The 21,445-nt window shown below is 41.6% G+C and overlaps 1 protein-coding gene across 1 annotated transcript in view; it reads right to left on the reverse strand.

Moving 5' to 3' along the window:
- The window catches only part of CHRM2 (cholinergic receptor muscarinic 2), a 145,445-nt gene that overhangs the window by 6,176 nt on the left and 117,824 nt on the right, over positions 1 to 21,445 (reverse strand). The window lies entirely within an intron of this gene.

Here is a 21,445-nt window from a genome sequence, read left to right on the forward strand (position 1 = left end):
TATTAGCCAGTACACTTCACACAATGAGTATTATTTTGCCTGAACTCTGTTTTACACTTGTAGCCAGTATCACATATGAGCATTTCCAATACTCCACATCTTTTTAAAAATATATTTTATTGATCATAGTATTGCAGTTCTCCCATTTTTTTATCCCTTTGTACCCTTTCATCCTATATCCCCCTCCCACCCTCATTCCCCCACCTTAGTTCATGGCCATAGGTCACACATATAAGTTCTTTGCCTTCTCCATTTCCCATACTTTTCCACACCTCCCTGTCTATTTTGTACCTACCATTTATGCCTGTTCCTTCTCCCCCATTCTCATCTCACCCCCTCCCCATGGATAACCCTCCATGTGATCTCCTTTTTTGTGATTCTGTTCCTGTTCTAGTTGTTTGCTTAGTTCCTTTTTTTTAGGTTCAGTTGTTGATAGTTGTGATTTTGTTGTCATTTTACTATTCATATTTCTTATCTTCTTTTTCTTAGATAAGCCCCTTTAACATTTCATATAATAAGGGCTTGATGATGATGAACTCCTTTAAATTTACATCATCTGGGAAGTACTTTATCTGCCCTTCCATTCTAAATGATAGCTTTACTAGATAGAGTAATCTTCTGTGTAGGTCCTTGCCTTTCAGCCCCTCCTTGCCTGTAAGGTTTCTTTGGAGAAATTAGCTGATGGTCTTATGGGGACTCCTTTGTAGGTAACTGTCTCCTTTTCTCTTGCTGCTTTTAAGATTCTCTCCTTATCTTTAATCTTGGGTAATGTAATTATGATGTGCCTTGGTGTGTGCTTCTTTGGGTCCAACTTCTTTGGGACTCACTGAGCTTCTAGGATTTCCTGAAATCTATTTCCCTTCCCAGATCGGGGAAGTTCTCCTTCATTATTTGTTCAAATAAGTTTTCAATTTCTTGCTCTTCCTCTTTTCCTTCTGGCACTTTTGTGATTTAGATATTGGAGTGTTTAAAGTTGCCCTGGAAGTTCCTAAGCCTCTGCTCATTTATTTAAATTCTTGTTTGTTCACTCTATTCTGGTTGAATGTTTCTTTCTTCTTTCTGGTCCAAGCTGTTGATTTGAGTTCCGGTTTCCTTCCCATCACTGTTGGTTCCCCATGCATTCTCCTTTATTTCACTTTGCACAGCCTTCACTTCTTCCTCTGTTTTGTGACCACACTCGACCATTTCTGTGAGCATCCCGATTACCAGTGTTTTGAACTGTGCATCTGATAGGTAAGCTATCTCTTCGTTGCTTAGTTGTATTTTTTCTGCAGTTTTGATCTATTCTTTCATTTGGGCCATATTTTTTCATCTCAGCATGCCTGTTACGTTGTAAAGGTCAGAGCCTTAGGTATTTGCCAGGGCAGGGCAACCCACTTGGCTGCGCTGTGATGCTGTATGTGGGGGAGGGGTCCATGAGGGAACAATGGCACTTGCTCCACTCTCTGCCCATTTTCAGTGACTTCCCCCACTACCCACAAGCAAAATGGGCCCTTCTGGTGCTGATGGGCCTTCCCTGGTGGGTGGTTTTGTGTGCATTCTAGGACCCTGTGGGTCTCTCCAAAAAACTCTCCTGTGAGGCTCAGAGTTTCTCCCACTGCCACAACCCCCAAAGGTTTTTTCAGTCAGAGGTTTTGAGGCTTTATTTCCCTGTGCTGGAACTCTGGGTTATGTGGCCTGTCTCGCTCCCCAGTTATTCCTCCCGGTTTATCCACACACAAATGTGGGACCACTGAGTCCTGCAGCTACTGCCTTGCTGCCAGTCTTCTCTGCCCTGACTGCCCATCTCTGGCCCTCCTACTCGTCTGGATGAATGCTTCTGCTTTAACTCCTTGGTTGTCGGACTTCCATACAATTTGATTTTTTGGCAGTTCTGGTTATTTTTTGTTTTTAAATTTGTTGTCCTTCTTTTGGTTGTGCAGGAGGCAAAGTATATTTACCTATGCCTCCATCTTGGCCCGAAGTCCCTGAAGTCCCAATATTCCACCTCTTGCAAAGGAAATTATTTGTTAAATGTATATTGATATGATTGTATCGATTTTTCAATGTTTTATTTCCAAATCACTATCAAGCCATCGTTTTACTGTTATTCCTATTGGCAATCAGGTTAGGATTTATACTTGTTTAGCAGAAGAAGGAACTGAAGCCTAAAAAGGTTAAGTAATTTTCGCACATATGAAATCAATGATGGAGATAAGACTGTGACCCTAGTTTGTTCGACTGTTCTTTCATTCCTTTTGTCTTCCCCTGTCCATTGAGCAACTTCTCTGTATTAGGCATTGTGATACATGCTGGGTGTTCCGTGGCGATTGTAAGACAAAGTCCCTGCCTGGGAGAGGCATATGCGCTGGTGGCAGTGATTGATTCGTTGAGCAGCAATTATTCAATAAAAAAGAAAACAAATAAAGAAGCCATCATGCAAGAAAAAACAGCAACATTATAATTATGTTTATAAAAGTTTTTCCCTATGATAGCTTAGTTAGAAAACGGGTCTTGAGGCAGAAGGCTAAGCATTCCAATATTGTCATTCAGTATGATTTCACTGAGTATTTTTACGGCTCCATGCTGTCCATGAAACGTGTCCAGATATAAAACCCAGATTGTTTTTTAAAGTATTTCCTTTCCTTTTTTTAAAAAAAAGATGTTATTTATTTATTTTTAGAGAAGGAGAAAGAGAGAGAGAAACATCAATGTGTGGTTGCCTTGCGCCCCCTACTGGGGACCTGGCCCACAATGCAGGCCTGAGCCCTGACTGGGAATCAAACCGATGACCTTCTGGTTCACAGGCCCACGCTCAATCCACTGAGCTACACCAGCCAGGGCAAAACCCAGATTATTTTCATAAACATAATGCAGGTAATTATACGAGAACAATAGTTGGTGAACAATAACAAGTGGGATTTTTACGTAACTATAGGACGTTCATAAGACTACCTCAAATGTCAAAAATTATACTTCTTAATACATGTACAAAAACACTGGCATTTGTTCTTAATTTTTTAAAAACTAAGTAGACCATCAAGACTATTTTTACACACATTTTACAGCAAAAGTCTGGCCCCAAAATAAGTCATAGTTCATCTAGCAACTCTTTCTTAATTCATACCTCTAGAGTGGTAAAGAAAGATTAAATATATATATATATATATATATATATATATGCAAGAATTTTATTTATTATTCCTATTTCAGGAATATACCCGTGCTTCCAAAACATATTCTAGCAAATTGCTGACATTATGCTGCCTGACAATTTAATTTCTACTTTGGCTTGATGCCTGTGTTTGGCTGATCTTTGGGAAAATGTGTATTGTGGTTTGTTCACGTTGGAAGTTATTCCAGAGTGAGGAGTGGCCTCCAGATATAGCTTGCTCTAGCCACACGTAATATTTTCCCCCAAAGTGCCTATAAAGTCTCCTAAAATGCGAAAGGGTTCATTAGTTTTGATAAATGGTAAAGCCTAGAAATTCATTTTTCATTTTTGTACCAGAAGTATGGAGTTGAGACACAGTAGAGTTCTTTTTCTGTGTGATATAATGGCCTATTATTTTATGAATTACTGTTTACTTTGTGTCTGTAGCTTAACTCTGAGTAAATTCTAGCTTTCTCCTACTAGCTAAGTGGGGAAAAACGACATCAAACCCTGCCAAGTGTCAAAGCTGCCTTAAAATATTGGTATTTAAAGAAGGTGTAATATCAATCAGTCTGAGACTATTAAGTGTTCTGAGTGAGGATATACAAGACTGCGTTTTGTAGTCTATGACAGAAATCTTAAAATAGGAAGGCAACGTGGATGCCGTCACTTTCCTACAGACTAGAGAAGAAAAAAGTGCTGTCAAACTTTTAACTGTGGTAATGGCATTTAGTAAGTAATGGTCGAATAAAGAGGCAAAGAGTATATGATGATGTCCAATTCTGACTTTTTTGGGGTCAGAATTTTGAGGTTGTTAAAGCTTTGTTCTCTTGCTCTCTGCCAGACCAATAAAAAGAATTATTAGTTCTTCCCCTCAAAAAGAAGCAATTATTAAACTCAAGTGTGCTCCCTGCTGTCCATCCTTGTTGTGTCTAAGTAAACACATAGTCGCCATTTTTAGATAATACCACCAAAGCCTGGGGACAATTGGGTGATCTCTCGTAAAGGAAAATACATGTTGGAGGCATAAGAAAGAAAGCTATAAGTTCACCAAATGAGCTTTGACATAGTTCTGGAGACACAGCATCTGCAAGAAAAACTAGCCCGCGTTGACAAAATCGATGTGAGTCGTGGGTACCAGAAAGTAAGTATTGTGGAGAAATTATTCGCATTTCAACATTCAGCAATCTCTATTAATTCACATTCCACTAACTACAAAATGATATAAGATACAGCTGGGGCAGTGGTTTTCCCTTGAAATCCAGAAAGTAATTTAGTAAGCACCTTCATAGCACAAATAACATTTAAACAAAAGGTTTATTCTGCTTAGAAGTCAAGTGATCTTCAAACATTTACCAAAAAGCAACTTGCCCTGGCCGGGTCGCTGAACTGGTTAGAGCATTGTCCTGATATGCCAAGGTTGTGGGTTGGATCTCCCGTCAGGGCACATACAAGATTTCTCTCCCCTGCCCCCTTTTCACTCTAAAATTAATAAATAAAATTTTTTCAAAAAATCCCTTAATATCTTAGAGTGGCTTGGTCTTAATAAATAAGATTCCCACATTTAGTAAGTACTGCATAATTATTGAAAATTTTTGCCTAGAAAATATAAAAATAAAAATCGGGAAACAATATTTGTAAGGTGCATGATAGAAAGTGACCTAATGTCCCCAGACTCCCTGAGTCGGAATCCGTAAGTCATGTTAGGGTACGCTTCTGAGGCCTCTCTTCTCCCCTCTCTTTTAAAATTTGGTCCATTCTGAATTGTCCCACCCTCATAAACCACAACCCTGTCTGCTGGCCTGTTCCTCATCCATCGCATAGGCATTCCCCAGGCAGCATCGACTCTGTTTGTTTGCTCTTGGCTGCCTGTTTTTCTTTCCCACATCTGCTTCCATTGCACAACTCTTATCATTTTATTCTGTTCTGCTGCTCTTGGTGGCTTGTTTGTTTGGGTTGGGGTTATTTGAAGGTCAAGTGTAAAGCCAAGTTAATCATTCTTCTTAGGCTATAACCAACATCCTCATCAGTTTCTGCAAGGTTTTCCCCATTTTTATTATTTTATCAATATGTTCCTTTCCTTTTTAATTCTCATATCTCATTGTCCTTTCTCTCCTTTAGAACTTGCCTGAATTGCTTGGACTATTTTCTTTGGCTAGATATGCAAGTCTGGAAAATACAAGGTTTTTGTTTTCTTATGAGCTTAATTTACTCAACAATACTGTGCTCTAGCATTTCTTTTTTACTTTTCACTTAGTACCATGCTTTTTTGTTGTTCTATCCATTTCAAACGTGATGCTTCTAATTCCACAGTGAGCGAATCATGACGTTGTTCCTCTACATTTCTGTAGTAATGGGCATGTAGATTGTTTCAAACTGCTTGGAATGGCGCTGGGATGAAAATTTTCACATCATGTCATGGTCTTGCCCTATCGTATGGGAATCGTATCGCCATGAATTTCCCTACCGTGTGTGCCCAGGAGTGAGACCACCGGACCCAGGCGTGGCTGTAAGCTTTCTCCTGACGGCTGCCGTACTGTGTTCCCGGGGGCGGCAGCCGATCCCGCCCTGCTCGGGTCAGTCCTGTTTCTCAATAACCTTCAAACGGCCGTTATGCATCTTCCCCTTATTTGCCAATACGAGAGAAGTGAAGTGTAGCTTTTGGGTTTAATTTGTATTTTTCTGATTGCTAGAGAGGCTGAGCACTTTTTTCATATAGTCAGTAGCCTTTCAGGCTTCCATTGTTGTAGCTCCCCTATTCATACCGTTGACCCACAGGACACTGGTTGGATACACCCGTTTATATATTTTCATCCTTCACTAGAAAACTGAATTTCGATGCCTTCGTCTTTGTAGATCTACCACCCAGCTCACAGGCTGAAATATAACTGGTGCACAAAAATGTCCCTCAATATTATTAATTCAACCCCTATTTGCCTGATTACTGGAACCGCTTCAAGAGCACTTTTCTGTAACAACGCTTTTCTGTGGTTGTTAGTCATATGATTGTTTTTTCATGCAATTTATTTGAAAAGAATCATTTCGCTAATTCAATCATTATTCCAATGATTCCTCATTAGCTAAGGAAACTTAAGATCAAAATGATGACTTGCTTATAAGCTTGCTTGTCTTCTGCATTAGATAAAGTCATGGACAGTTTTTGGAATTGAATTACATGTATATATATTTCACAACATGTTAATTTTAATAAACTTTGATTAAAAATACCAAACATTTATTTCCTCAGTGTTCTGTTTGTCACTTTAATAAATTTATTCTTCACATTCATTTTAATAAAACACAGAACTAAAACATATTTTAGTTTTATAAAGCTTTCTGGTGACTTCCTCTGAAGAAGAATGTGTACATATCACATTTATGTTAAAAAATAAAGCCAGTTGGAGCTCTTATTTTATAGATTAAGAAACTGTGATTTTCCCATGCTCTTCTGGTTCCTGCCATCACATGTACTAAGGATGATTATTGTTGAAGATAAACTTGATGTTTATTAAACTTGAACATAACACAGAGCTGCATGATTCTCCCTTTACCCCTGTTACAGTGTTTATTTGTTAGTTATCTCCTCCTCCTCTTCCTTTTTCTCGTTTCCCATGAGCACGCATTACATTTCCAACAATAACAAAAAACACACAGCTGAAAGAGAACACAAGCCGAGGACTCGCCAACTCATGTTCACTCACTCAAGGTTGACGACTCTTTGAAATACACGGGACTGGTCCAGTCCCCCTTTTTGTTCTGACGGAGGAAGCTGAGGCTATAAGAAGAGATGAAGTACATTGTCCTTCATTTCAAGGCTAGTGGATAAATATCTGCGACTAATAAAACCAACACCCTTCCTGTTCAGCAGGATACTTTCTCTCTCCCTTCCCACTCTGAGAATTGTATTTTATCCAGTAACATGGAAACTTGTTAGGCATCTGTACAATAATGAACTATGCCCAGAGACAGGTTCCTTTTGAGGGATCTGGAATTCTTATCCTGGTAGAACATATAAATGTTTATAATGTTAACATAGCTGAATTCATATCCTCTAAATTTTTGGTTATAATATTCACTTGTTTCTATTAACGCTATCTGAAAAAAATGGAAAACATTTCACTTACAGGCAAGCCCAGTGGGAGAGTGATGGCATTCGTTTCTCCCCGCGTGATGCACAAACTATGTAAGGACTGTTCCTCTTCTAGTTAAAAAAACAAAACAAAACAAAAACAAGTTTCCTTTCGTCAACCCCTTGCCACTTCTGCTGTTTACATTTCTCTGAGAATCCTTACCTCTGGTGTGGCATCGCAAGGCCTCATTAAAACAATAACTGTGACATCGTTGATGAAATAACATAGTCACAACAGACTAAACAATGAAGAGGACCTGCAGAAGACTCAACATCTTACTGCGGCAAGTGTATAATTATCAGTGTGGTATTTTACAATGTAAGTTTATGACTAAGTCCTGAAAGTACCATAGAAACTTCTGAGAAAAAAATTCTCTGCCCTTGGCTTTCCACTACGTGAGTTCCTATATGTAGCGGCGAGGACTGTGTCATGGTTTAATATTATCCTTGCAAAGCTGAGGGTGCTAATCTCTATTCTAAATTGTTGGCTGTGAGAGTCTGATCATGTTCCTTCACTCCCATTAAACTTCATTTTCTTTTTTCTCATTAGGAATAATAATAACTCTATTTTTTCTTCTAGAGGTAAGGATCAAAGTGAGAAAGTGTCTCTGAACCATGATTTATAAATGTTAAGCATTGAATAAATGTTATTAATATTCACACTTGTTAAATGTGTATAAATCAATCACCTTTCTTAACAGTTCACAGAAAATTGTATGTGCATGTGTGTGTATGAAGTAGATTCAGAATAAGGAGGTGTGGGCTGCAGTGGCAGAGGCCATACTATTGTAAATGATCATTATCAATGATATTGAATTGTGAATGATAATAATATTGATAATAATGAAATGTACTGAGCATGACTACTCTTCACAACAACTCCTGAGGTGATTTATACTATTGTTGTATACTTTTTTTACAAGCTTTGAACTGAAGACCCAAGATTTAAGTTATTTGAGATTCACACCCCATGTATCTGACTCCAGATGACGCTACACATATGTATTGTTTGTCCGAGGGGCAGTGTTACCCAGAAGCAAATGTGTGCCTCAAATATTCACGCCCCTGACGTGCCGTGACTAAGCCCTTTGCTCCACGTCAGGTTGGGTCCGTGGTTTGGACAACACAGGATTGTTGGGTCCAAGCTAAGATTGCGATTTTAGGCAGCAGATATTCACACTAAGATACAGAGTTAGTAAGTGGCGTTCTGCACGTGAAAGTATATGACACTGAATATAAACATTTCTCTAAAGCAGTCCTCATAAAAATATATCACCCTGTGAAATGATAGATGACCTCTCACAGAAGTATTCATATCAGTTACATTGAAGTTCTAAACATTTCCAGTAACATTTTTATGAAGTTACAGAGAGGACACTTTCATTATAATTAAAAAATAAATTTGGATATGTATATGGATACACAGTAGGAATGAAATAAGACGAATGGGATTTTCTCTGATGCAGGATGCCTGGTATATAGTGATCACTTCCTAGGTGCATGCACAGCATAATAAGCTCATAAACACGCATCCATACATGAATAACCTCAGTGATAGAACCTTGCTGCACACTAATTGATAACCCTGAAAAGAAGTGTCGTTTCCAAGTTTCCAGATGACGGTGGTCCAAGAGCTGGCAAGTAGCAGGTAGCACCCAACTCCCAGGACCAGTTTCCTTTCACTACAGCAAACCGTGACACAAAACCCGATCTATTTCAAAACTGGTTTTTTGGAAAGTAAGAAAAGTCAGGGGGAAAAGAAGGAATCTATGACTGATAACCCCTGGAGAAGATATGTAATTGCACAACAAAATCTCAGAACGAGAAATCAAGAGAGATTCCCATGAAGTTGATTTATGCTTGCTTTATTTATTTACCTTTTGTTTTTAAAAGGTAGTTTCGGTGTGTATACTTTTCATAGCTTTTGTATTTCTGCTGTTCCTTGTACACAGTACCACAAATGGCAGGGTGTTCTGGGTGTTCTCCGTCTGCCCCTCGCAGACCTTGATCTCTAAGAAGCAGCCCGAACACGAGGGATCGAATCACCAGCCTGGCCAGGGTTGCCTGAGATTCCAGCTGATAGAATAAGGCCCATGTGAGCTTTTCAAACTGTGTATGTAAGGGCTGGACACCACACTCTGTCCTGAACTACCTAAAAGTTCACTGCAACAAATATTAGGTCTAGCTGTCTAGCTTTCAGTACAAACGACAACTGTTAGAGAACACTGAAATGAGGATGATACAGTAAAATATCAGACTGTCCTTGGACACGAGACGATACCTACTGAGGCCACAGCAGGTTGGTAGTCTAGGAGCCTAACCCCTCACCTCTTCTCCACCTCAAGAGTGAGCCGTGGTCACTGCATGGTTCCACCACCAATTAGAGAGCAAATGATGCTGATTTGTTTTTTAATTTCACACCATGGAGGAGATGACCACTGAGGGATACAGTCCTTGCTCTGGTTTAGATTTCCTCAACATTCCAATCATTCCTCTCATTTACAAACAGCTTTGCTACCACTATTTAGTGGGCTTTGAGAGTGTTCTTGCATCAAGGATGAGTCACCCCTGCCGTCAGTGATGCTGGAGAGAAGAGGAAAGAAAGCAAAGAGCCTTCGGGAGAGACAGTTTAAGGAAGTCTTGGGGAACCAAGGCCCCTTCTCCGGAGGAAGGTTTCAGCATACAGGTTTGATGTTGTTGAAGACGATAACACAGTTTGCTTGTATTAGGACGACCCATATGAGTGACTCCCAGTGCTACTCACAAATCAGAGCCACTTTCGGCCCAGGGCTTGGAAGAGAGTACAGCCCTGATAGCTGACACGGGTGAGGGTCCACCCGGACCCTTTGACAATGTCAGATAGAAATGGAGTCAGTTTCCACTGAAAACACCTTATGAACCACCGGACATATGGGGAACTTTTCCTTGAGCTCCTGAATCTCATCCAAGGGCAGCGGTGGTGGGTGGGGGCGGGGGGCCACAGGGAGCAGGAGAGAGACTGCTTGGACGTCAGGGACTTTTCTCTTCCTTCCTTCTTTCCCTCTAAAACATCCTTTTGGACTTCTTTAAATGCCTTCAAGGGCTGTGGAGGATGGAAGTAAAGGAGGAATGACGGACCAAATAACACAGAATACAATCTTGCCCACAGGAAGCTTATAATCTAGGGGAAACACATGCCACTAGGGAATTCCCAGCTACTCAAAACAACTCTGGACCAATATGACGCCAAGTGCCAAGGATTAGAATCCAGAGAGGAAGGCTGGTCAGACTGGGGTGGAATAGATATAGAAGGCTTTCTGAATGCATCTATCTCCCCTCTCTTTCTCTTTTTCTCCTTCTGCTAAACATTTTCTTGCACGAGGCATATGTGTATGTGTATCTGTATATCTATACATAGATACAGATTTGATATAGATTACATATATATAGATATATCCCCCCAAATGGAATTATCTTCTGGAGGGCAGGCCCCTTGTAGCACAGACTTTCCCCACTAGGTGAGTGTTCTAGGAACCCATGTGTAACAGTGCACCAGCAGGCGTTGTTGTGAGAGGCTGCGTTTGGCTTCAGTGAATTTTTTTAAGATTCTTTCAATGCATTGGCCCATTTCATAATGGGTGATTTACAAGTGTGCCTGCCCTCACTGCACTGAGTGTTCAGAAGTTTTTGGTAGAAAAATGGCATGAATCCTGTGCCCCATCCTTCCTATTTACCCGATCTTGCCCCAAGTGACTTTTTTGTGTTTCCCCAGATTAAAGAAGTCCTCAACGGGAAACATTTTGCTGAGGTGGCAGAGTTGAAACAAAAAGAGGCAGAAGCACTAAAAGTCACCCAAAGTGACAAGTTCAAAAACTGTTTTGAGCAGTGGAAAAAAAATGTCTTGGTAGGTGTATTGCATCCAATGGAGAGTACTTTGAAGGTGACTGAAGTTTAAACACGTAAGGATAAATGCACAATTTTTTATAAACAAATTCTGGTTTGGGGGGTCTCCCCCTCCCTGTATGCTCTGTTTTCAAGGTTCTGAATTATAATTCGTTCTCGGGAAAGTCTCATGCTGATGGTAGGCGTCTTACTCTAGTATAATGAGCCTGACAACCTATAGATACAGAAACAGAGAATGAGACTTAGCCGTTGACTCACCGCCGCTGAGTCCTTAATTATCCCTGAAAAGATGTGGCAAAAGTATTGTGGAGACAACAGGTAGTTTTTCTCATCTAGGAAACAGCAGCACAGTACTGCAGGCATTACCAGATACACACGTAAAGTACTTGAGAAAAGAAAGCGATGATAACAACATATCACATCGATCAAGCTGCCCCCATAAGTAGCAGAGAAAGTGATTTGTCCCCTACATTAGTACAGATAAAAGGGAATTTATGCCCTGGTCCACTTGCTCAGTTAGTTGGAGCATTGCCCAGGGCACCAAAATGTTGTGGGTTTGATTCCTGGTCAGGGCGCATGGCTAGGTTGCATGTTTGGTCCCCAGTTGGGGTGTGTGTGGAGGCAACAGATGGATGTTTCTCGATTAATGTGTCTCTCTCCCATCAGTGTTTCTCTCCCCCCACTTCTCTCTCTCTAAAATCAATAAACATATCTTATGGTGAAGATTATAAAAAGAGAGAGAGAGAAAAAATCCATGCATTTGTCCATGTGAAAACCTTAATGAACCACTAAGCCCTTATTACCATGTAAACATGTTTGCAGTATCGGCTACTCATCATTATGAAACTATTCTCTGTGACCCTCGACAAACTCCCCGCCACGCCCACCAAACTATCTCTCCCCTTCTTTGAAACATGTCCTAAACACCACTTCCTCTAGGGAAAAATCTATGAGTAAGAGGAAAAGAGACCTCCAGATGATTTAACTGGCATGTTTGTCTTTTTCTCCGCGTCCGTGGCACATTTTAGTCACTACTTTCCCATACAGTACATCTCCCGCCCAGAAGGAGAAGAGGTCTCGACAATTATAAACAAAGCACAATCTGGAATAAACCATTCTTCTGATGTTTAAGAATGAAATGTATCTGAGAGAGCGTTACAGGACGCTTCCTTCTCTGTACCGGTATTCTGACGGAGCTCTGATGCAGATGAAGAATATAATCTCCCCCACGGTGCTGACGGACTAGGGCGCTCTGACCAAGCAGAGCAAAGGCAGAACAAGCCCTCTGTCTAAAGATGGGGGATCGCCCGAGGGAGTGGGGGGCAGCCTGGGTGGAGGGGGCAAAGGGTGGGAGATTGGCATAACTGTAATAGCATGAACAATAAAATATCTTTTAAAAAAGATTGTTATGTCTTCCCAGGAAGAGGCATGAAAGGAAAATGAAAGCCGAGCTTGGAGAACTGCTGAAAGCTGCGTGTGATTAGGCAGCTGTATTTGAGTTAAATGACTGTGTCTTTCTCACTGTCTTGAGAAGTTGGGAATTTGAATAGTCGGCTTTTTTTAAAATATATTTTGTTTTATTTCTTCCTCGAGACGGCAGGCTGCTGGTTTAATAACTCTAAATTAGTTAATTCATTGCTTTGAATTAAACATGTGAATCAAATTTGCAGAGGGATTGAGGCTTGTTATGACTCTGACAGAAAATTCTAGAATAAAAGCTGTTGTTCTAGAGAAACTGAGCAATTGCAAACAATGCATCCCTTTAGGGATCCTTCAATGGTGCACGTGCCTTCCATTGGAAGCTGAGACAGAGCCCAAGGTCACAGGGAACTTTGGAGAGTAGGTCCAGGACACTTTTGAAGAGAGGAAGGAACATCATTTTAGGCCCAGAGATAAGCCAAAAAGAGTAAAGTTAGCCCTGGCTGGCATAGCTCAGTGGATTGAGCGCGGGCTGGGAACCAAAGTATCACAGGTTCGATTCCCAATCAGAGCACATGCCTGGGTTGCAGGCCATGGCCCCCGGCAACTGCACATTGATGTTTCTCTCTCTCTTTCTCCCTCCCTTCCCTCTCTAAAAATAAATAAATAAAATCTTTAAAAAAATAGTTAAGTTAATATTTTTCCTCCAAAGAGTAGTTAAGAATATATAGGACTGGAAGTTGTAAAAAGATTAGGAAGTATCCATGAAAGTGAAATTCCTGCTTCTCAGTATAAGGAAAATACAAGTTCAGAGAACACATTTATAACGGATAAGTAAAGTAAAGGACACTTAGTTGTACTTAAGAATCTATATTTAGTTTGAGCATGTCTCCACTTAAAGTTGAATGGCTTATGGAAAGGAAACATTCATCAATGTCTGTGTTGCTCTTTTCATAAAACACACATATGAAAAGTGAAGGTAAGTGGACTGTATTTCATAGACATAATATTCTCGGTTATCACTTCTTAAAACAAATACACCCATAAGTATAAGCTGGACAGACACCGTCATTCTTCCGGGCACAATTCCTAGAAGGTAGGTATACAAAGGCCTTCACCTGCATGAGGCGAAATCTTGGGTCCTTTCACTCTTTGATGACAGAAACGACACAGGCCTCACGTACTTATGATTCATACCAGATCCAATGAGACTGTAAAAATGAAATAGTGATGAAGCGGAGCGAGTAATAGGCAGGGACTATTTTTATTGTCTCCAATCGAAAGACAACATGATTGTTTCCTCGGTGCCTGATTGCAGCCTATTTCTAGAACTGTGCAAAATGACCACAGCGTTACCCCACTAAAACTCGAAAACATGAGAGCACGGAGAAGATTAAAGTCTTCACTAAATGATCTAATGGCAGTTGAGATGAGGGAACATAAAAAGCTGCATCAACTCAGCAAAGATTTTTGTATCTAAAGCACTAATTTGGAGTTAAAATAAAGCAAGTTGGTTGGGGAGAATGATGAGCTTTATGCGGTAAATTTGGAAAGTCAGACCTCCTACCTGCTCGAGATATAACAACTTTCTCAGCGATAACCACTGGGGAATCACAACGTAATTTAATATATGTACTACATGCCATCCCACGCTACCCCAACCCTCTCCTCCTCCACCCCCTCCCCTTTCCTCTCCCAACACCACTGGCCCAAACCTAACTAAAGATTTAAATGGTCTACCTCCTCCTCACCTTCAGACTCTCCGAACAGGTTGGCAATCAGGTCTCTGACTCAGACTGAGCAAGAATTACAACCCCTAATCTTCCTCTTTCCTCAGGAGGGAGGACCCACCTTGACTGATCCCCGTGTGAACGCCATGACAAAAATGATGCTTCTGTTCCTGAATTATATACCCTGGTGGCTACTACATATCCCCAGCACAGCTTAGATGCCCCACCATGCCATCTAGTAAAAAGTAGCTAACCTTCGAGCAGTTCGCATTGTAGATGTATTTAAATACAATGTCTTTACTTAAAGAGAGCCTGGTAAGGGAAGCCCTTCACACAGATAGAGTGCGAGCGGGTTGGGAGCGGGGCACAGATTTGCTAGGCAGGGCGTTTTTCCCTTGGAGCACAGCTGTGCCGTCAGCAGATCAGTGTGAGTCTGTGTTATCTGCAGGGACAGGAATGTGCACAGCGAGGCCTCTGAGAACTCGTTAGGGTGGGAGTCTATAAATAATTAAGTCATCTCCCAAACAACGGAAAATGAAAAGAAATAGGAAGCCGAGAGCATTCACCCTGGATTCCTTCACCTAATCACCTGTGTGTGCAGGTACGTGCCCACCGTGTTGGCTGAGGAAGGAGGGGTGATAATACCCCGAATGAGAGAAGAAAGAATGTCGCTGCTCTTACGAAGGTCGCAGTCTGAAGAGAATTTCTCGTTAAGTATCCCTTCCCCTGGAGGGAGAGGACAGCAGAGGCCCGGAGGGCTACACAGCCGTCTAGGAGACCTGCCAGCAGACTGGCCGCCTCGCCCCACGAGGATAATTGCGGTCTACCTTCTGTAATCTTTCTGCACAGATAACTCTCCCGGGGCTCTGGATGTAATAGATAAAGCTCTGGAGTTAATCCTGAGACTAAAACCCTTCTCTGCTACGTTCTACTTGTGCGAAGGTAAATCGGTTGGCCCATTTTCTACATCTAAAAAAATTGTGGAAAATAAATGTTTTAAATATACACAGTACACAAGGCCCCTCGTCACAGGTGCTCATGACGTCGTGACTATTATTAACTTCATTATCATTTGACGAATGGTTTTAACCGATAAGTAGAAGATTAAAATTCAAAAAAGGAAGAAAGAAAAGGGAATGAAGCACACACTCCGTATTCCTCCCAAGGAAACAAGGAAGAAATTTGAAGCAGTTTTTATTTTGTAGGGGCTCATTCGATGCCCCTTTTCTTATTTGCTTCCATCCATCTTAAGGATTCAGAACATCTGCAATATTCTAAGACATCCTGATTCTGAAACGGAGGCACTAAGCATTTTCAATCTAAACCTCCAGAAAACTTCCAGCCAAAAATTAGTAACTAATTTTCTTCCTAACCAACAGGTCAAAAGGTTACAGAAAAGTAAACTTCCATTTAAAATTCCTGCTGTACATCCAAGAAAGATTGTTTAGTGATTCTATTCTTATATTTTAGCTGAAATATCAGCTTCTTTTGGAGGGGTATATAAACTTTTAGAGGGACTAAGAACAATTTATGCCTTACATAAACTTAGAACAAATAATGAAACTGAGAGATTTAATTGTTAACAAATACAGATACCGCAACACTGTGAATGCTCAGAGCAACAAGGTCCCATTGTCGATGAAATTAATGTGATTTACTTTGACCACGTCCCTCCAAGTGAAGTTTTCAAAGAAACAACTATTTTTAAAATGTTGTCTCAGCAGTTCTGCTAATGGAAAGTAAACACCTTATAACAACAACAGAAAACATGGAGTGCTCATGACGCCCAACTTGAGTTTTGTCCGGTGAGTTGTTGTAGGCTTTTTCTTGCTCACGCATACTTGTTTCTCTTGACCTTGCCAATCTGTTTATGCAAATCCTCGTCTTCTCCGTATTTATCCACTCTCTTCCTCACTCATCCTATTTTCAGGGAGGGGAGTGTGTAGGAGGTGACATAGGTTGTCTGGGGAACCAGGACGAGAGGCCGATGTCTCAGTCTCTGATGTCATGTTACGCCATGACTGGCTAGAGGTAAGGAACTGAGCTTCATGACGCAGTTGGACTACAACAGGCTTATCCGGAGATACAGTGCCACAGCCGGCAGGCAGAGCCTTGTCGTCTGAGAATCTCGGGGTCAGGACCGGGGGAGGGCTGACCTCCAGCGGTAAGAAAAGGGGTTTGGACCTACTGCAGTGATAGTCCGCTTGGGGGTCAGATGGCCCCCCATGGTCTGCTGAGCAGGCCTTCTCCAAGTCTCATCCTGAGCCTGGATATGAGGTCTGTGCATCCCTCAGTCACTCTTCACTCTGGTTTACGCGTGGCTGCTGGGATGGGAACACTTAGCCAAAGTGTTCCCAGGACAGACTTATTTGTAGGCTGCCTCTTAGCCTCTGTTCTTTTTAACACTGTCCTAGGACAGAACGGACCACCTCAGTGGCTTCTGAGGCCAAGATTAGGCTCTGTTCTTGATAAGACACCCTCAGCTCTGTGTCTGGGTTGAGGAATGTAACGTGTGAGCCGCCTGCTTCTGACTCTTCCCTTGTTTGGTTGCCTTCAAAGCCTACTGTAAAGCCGGGAGTGACGGCTCGACTCCCTTTGCTCCGTGTTATGCTTTCTCTCTGGTGCTGCTATTGAAATAACAAATGAGGATGTGCGCACAGCAGTAAGTCACAGCGGTGCAGCCCTGATTAAGGAGAGAGAGGCTACGCGGCAGAAGTCCGGAGGAGAGGCACGGCGGGGGCAGGGGTGGCGACGTGGGGTGGGGCGATTTTTCATTACGTTTGGCCTGATGCCCAGTATATCCTCCAATTGCCGAGCTGTGTTTTAAAAATAAAGATACGAAGTAAGCTGAATACAGTTTAATTTCTGTTTAGATATAATTCCAAGTTTTATAAGTAAGGTTTTAACACCCGCACTACGGCAGGTATTATCTGCCCATTCCTTCTCAAAGGAAAACAAACTTCTAAATGGCTGAAAAGACGCAGTGGATTGACAGAACCCAAACAATATTTTCACCCACTGAGGTTCGATGAATGAGAAAGTTATAAATTACCTTCAAAAAACAGAAAGAAGATGGAAATTTCTCATATAAAAGCCCAAGAATATGAAAGCACGAAGTTGGTTTTGTACAGGCTCAGAGATAGGATGGAAAGTGAGCAACAAGGTAGACAGACAGCCCCCTGTTTTGTAACTTGAAGGTAAAACAAAGTAGGGAAAAAAAAGACAATTTGAAGGAAAAATAGGTAAATAGTTTACAGAAAACCTTTAAAAATATGTAGCTTAGTAAGAACTACTTAAGCTGAAGAGGCAAAACCCTGGCAAATGACCTAAATAGTTAAAAGCAGTAAACATCACTGGTGAGGCAAGAGCCGAAGGAAGCAGAAACCAGTGGTATCTGAGGGGTGTGGGGGTGCCATGGCCCCAGAGGTAACCTTGCAAACAGAAAGGAAGGGGTTAAGGATGAGATTCAGTTAGTTTTGGAGATGTGAAGGGACAGCGTGTTCAGGGAACTTCCTAAGTGTCATCTGCTGAGTACGGGGAAGGCAGGGTGTGACAAAGGGCTGACGGAGGGATGGAGATTAAGAACTCCATGGCAGTGAGTGAAGGAACCATAATAAACTATCAACATTGCCAACCAAGCTGGCCTCAAGAGTCATGACATAGACTAGGATTTTAAAAACATCCTCCCCCAAGGACATATTCATTGAGTTTAGAGAGAGAGGGAGGGAGAGAGAGAGAGAAACATTGATGTGAGAGAGAAACACAGATTGGTTGCCTCCTGTATGGGACCCAACCGGGGACTGAACCCGCAACCTTTTGGTGTACAGGACGATGCTCCAACCAACTGAGCCAGCCAGCCAGGGCTCATAGACCAGGATCTTTAACTTGCTCTCAATTCAAACCAACCATCCTCGTTGCCTGAATCATTGTCCCTCTCTGGATTCAGTCCTGGCTTGACCCGCTGTTCTGACCATTAGCTGTTTGAGTGTCTTCCCTTTGACAGCCCTAATCTCCAGTCTGGGTACGTAACATCACTCCAAATTTTTAGTCAGTTTCTACCTTCTCCAAGAATAAGTTTTCTCGCTGTAGTGCTAACACCTGCCCAGCAGATCTATTTCAAGAATTAAAATGAGACAATACTCACAGAGGGATTTAAACCAAGCCTCCCAGGCCGGGCTCCTCAGCAATTATTCATGAACTGAAGTTACAATGTAAAGTTATCTCTGGCTAGGGTGAGAGCAGAAGTGGAAAGAAAATTACTTTCACAGTTTGTAAAATCATCAAAGGTACAATAGCTCTGTTTGAGCAATCGTTTGACTGCTTTCTCTTATGTAGAAAGGACATTCCTCCTGAATTTCTCAGATGCATGGGAATCACATAGATTTCTTCTCATTATCTCATCAACAATTGTCATGAAGTCAAAACCTCCCACATTCAAATCATCGCCATTTATTACTGGACTCAGTACACGTTTATTATAAATTTGCTAATAAGCGTTTCCTGTTCACCAACATTAATCACAAATGGATCAATCCCAAGTTGCCAGACAGAGGCAGTGCGCATGTGGGGCAGGGAGCGCGTGCTAGGTGTTCTTTGTACGTATCCTGCTACATAGCACAGAGTCAGGCTCTCAGTATCCCGAGCAAAGTGTATCCTTGTGTGACTTCTGTTTACCTGCTGACACATTTTGGAAGGATGAGAAACGGTAAGCGGCCTTATAAATGATGACCCAAATGCTTTGCACATCTAGTCTGTTTGGTGACAAACAAATAAATGGAAAAGAAAGGAGCTTATGAATATAAAATACTGTTCGTGGGACAATTTCAGGACTAAATGAAGCCACCCTACCATATGAAATAAGCCTCAGCCTCCAGATTATTGATTTATCAAAGTGAGGTTTTCCCTCTAATATCAGGATATGATACGGTGTGACGTCAGCAGCTGAATGAGTCATGCAAATCACCTAGTTCATCTCCTTGAGCTGGCCAGTGGCTGGTCCTATTGTTCTTTCTCCTGAGCCACTGTAGGTGTGTGTGTTTTTAACTTTTTAATTCTCATTAGAGGATATATTCATTAATTTTTGAGAGGGGAAAGGAGAGCGAGAGAGCGAGAGAGAGAGAGGCATCGATGTGAGAGAGAAACAGAGATTGGTACATGCCCCAACCAGGGTGTGTATCAAACCAGAAACCTAGGTAGGTGCCCTGACTGAGAATTGAACCTGTGACCTTTCAGTTACAGAAGGATGCTCCAGCCAACTGAGCCACGATGGCCAGGGCACGTGTCTTCTTTGTTGAGTTTAGAAACTTGGGGTCGCTATCTGGGAGGGATTTTTATTTTGACTTTGTTTCATCTCCCAAACAAAATGGTGTCTTCCTCGGGATTTCCAGCTGTCTGAATGGTAGACGCATCCCGCTCTCCCCGCTCCATTGCCCACGCAGATCCATTTGCTGGGGAATAGCAGTGTGGGTCGGCAGTCGTGCAAGAGTGGGGTCTGTGATGTCCCCGCATTCTCATCCAAGAGATGGTACTTAACCTCCCCGAGTCTGATTGCTGTCCTCTGGCAGTGACAGCATGTGACTCCAGCGTCTCTTTTAGCTCTAAAAGCGTTCCAGGATTCTAATTTTAATTCTCTTAGGCTCCACATAATGCTGATTAAGATGCCCTCATTGACTTCGGCCTTAGATCTCTGTTTTCCTAACTGCTCCTTCTCTTTTGAATGTATACTCTTTGGGCTTTGCTGGTCCCACTGAAGAAGGAAGAACTGCAAGAAAAAATTTCTGGAGACGGTGTGTTTGAGAGGTGTAGCAATTTGCAAAGGGTACAAGGAAGGGTATTTTGATGATTTCCATTGGAGGCCCAGAACCTAAACAAAATGACAAAATCAGATGAGAATAAATCGGCTCTAATATTAGGTGTTTTTGTTGTCATTTTTTTTTTGTTATAGAGCAGAATTCTATGCCAGGGGTTTTGTATGAAGTCTCAATTAAGCACGGTGTGTTTTTCTTTTTATTTTATTTAAAAAGTACGTGAGATTTATTTATGATGTATTTTTCTCTGCTTACAGAGTTCCTTCTGCCTTTGGATATTAAAAAAGTAAAGTTCATTGTGAATTTTCTTTCTGATTTTCCAATTAGAACATTAGAAAGCAAGCTGGGGAAAAACCCAAGACTTTGGATAATTTATACCTGACCAACGACAGCTGCTATCCTCTCCACTTGACCATTCAACGGATAGTTTTCTTTTAGTCGCCTTCAAAGTGGTGCACAATATTAACTTTCTTCCTGTTGTCAAAGACCCTGCAGTACAGGGGGAAGCACTTGGGAACTTGGCTGGCATTGAACTTCTGTTGCGTATCTTCCTGCATACATATAGGAGCGTGCAATAAATATACTCACCTATGTAGACACACAAACTTTAAATGTTTTAGATCACGTGGTATATACATCAAGTCGTTGTCTCCCTGGGGCCAGACGAGGGATGAGAGGGCAGGGGTCGCGGGCCGGGTGTAAATGCCGTGGTGCATGCTGTGGCTGAGGGGGCGTTGCACAGGCGGAGGGAGACCTGGGGCCGCGGGCAGCTGCTCCGCTGCTCAGCTCCAGCTGAGGTGGGAGTGTGGCCACAGAGTTGTCAGATACTTGGAATGGTAAAGGCACGTTGGAAATCTGGAGTTTTACGCGTATTCTCCCAATTGTTAAATCTTGGCTCAGCGTGACACTACATGGACGAGTGAGCGAAACACATCTACGTACGGGCAGATTTGGCCAGTGGGCCCCCACTTTTACGACTTTTGGCATTTACTATCTTATAACACTTTCAAGTGAAGATAAACATGGACATTTTTCTATGACATTAGGTAATCTTCGAATGCATCATTTTAACGGGACTTTAGATTTTGTTTTGTGGCCATAGTATAATTTCATCAAACAGACCTTTATTTGTGACACAGGTCATTTCCAATTATTCAGTCTAACAAACAATGGTACAATGACTGTCCTTTCATATGTGAAACTGTAATTTATATGGAGTATATTTTAGAATAATATATAAAGAAATTCAATAGTTATTTTTCCAAATAGTTAAAAAAAAACTCAAAGAACATTTATTGAACAATAGTTACACTTGCTTACAGATTTGAAAATCTAATTCTATCAT

The sequence above is a fragment of the Phyllostomus hastatus genome, unplaced genomic scaffold (assembly GCF_019186645.2).
Source record: "Phyllostomus hastatus isolate PE091 unplaced genomic scaffold, TTU_PhHast_1.1 phas_scaffold_114, whole genome shotgun sequence".
NCBI lineage: Eukaryota > Metazoa > Chordata > Mammalia > Chiroptera > Phyllostomidae > Phyllostomus > Phyllostomus hastatus.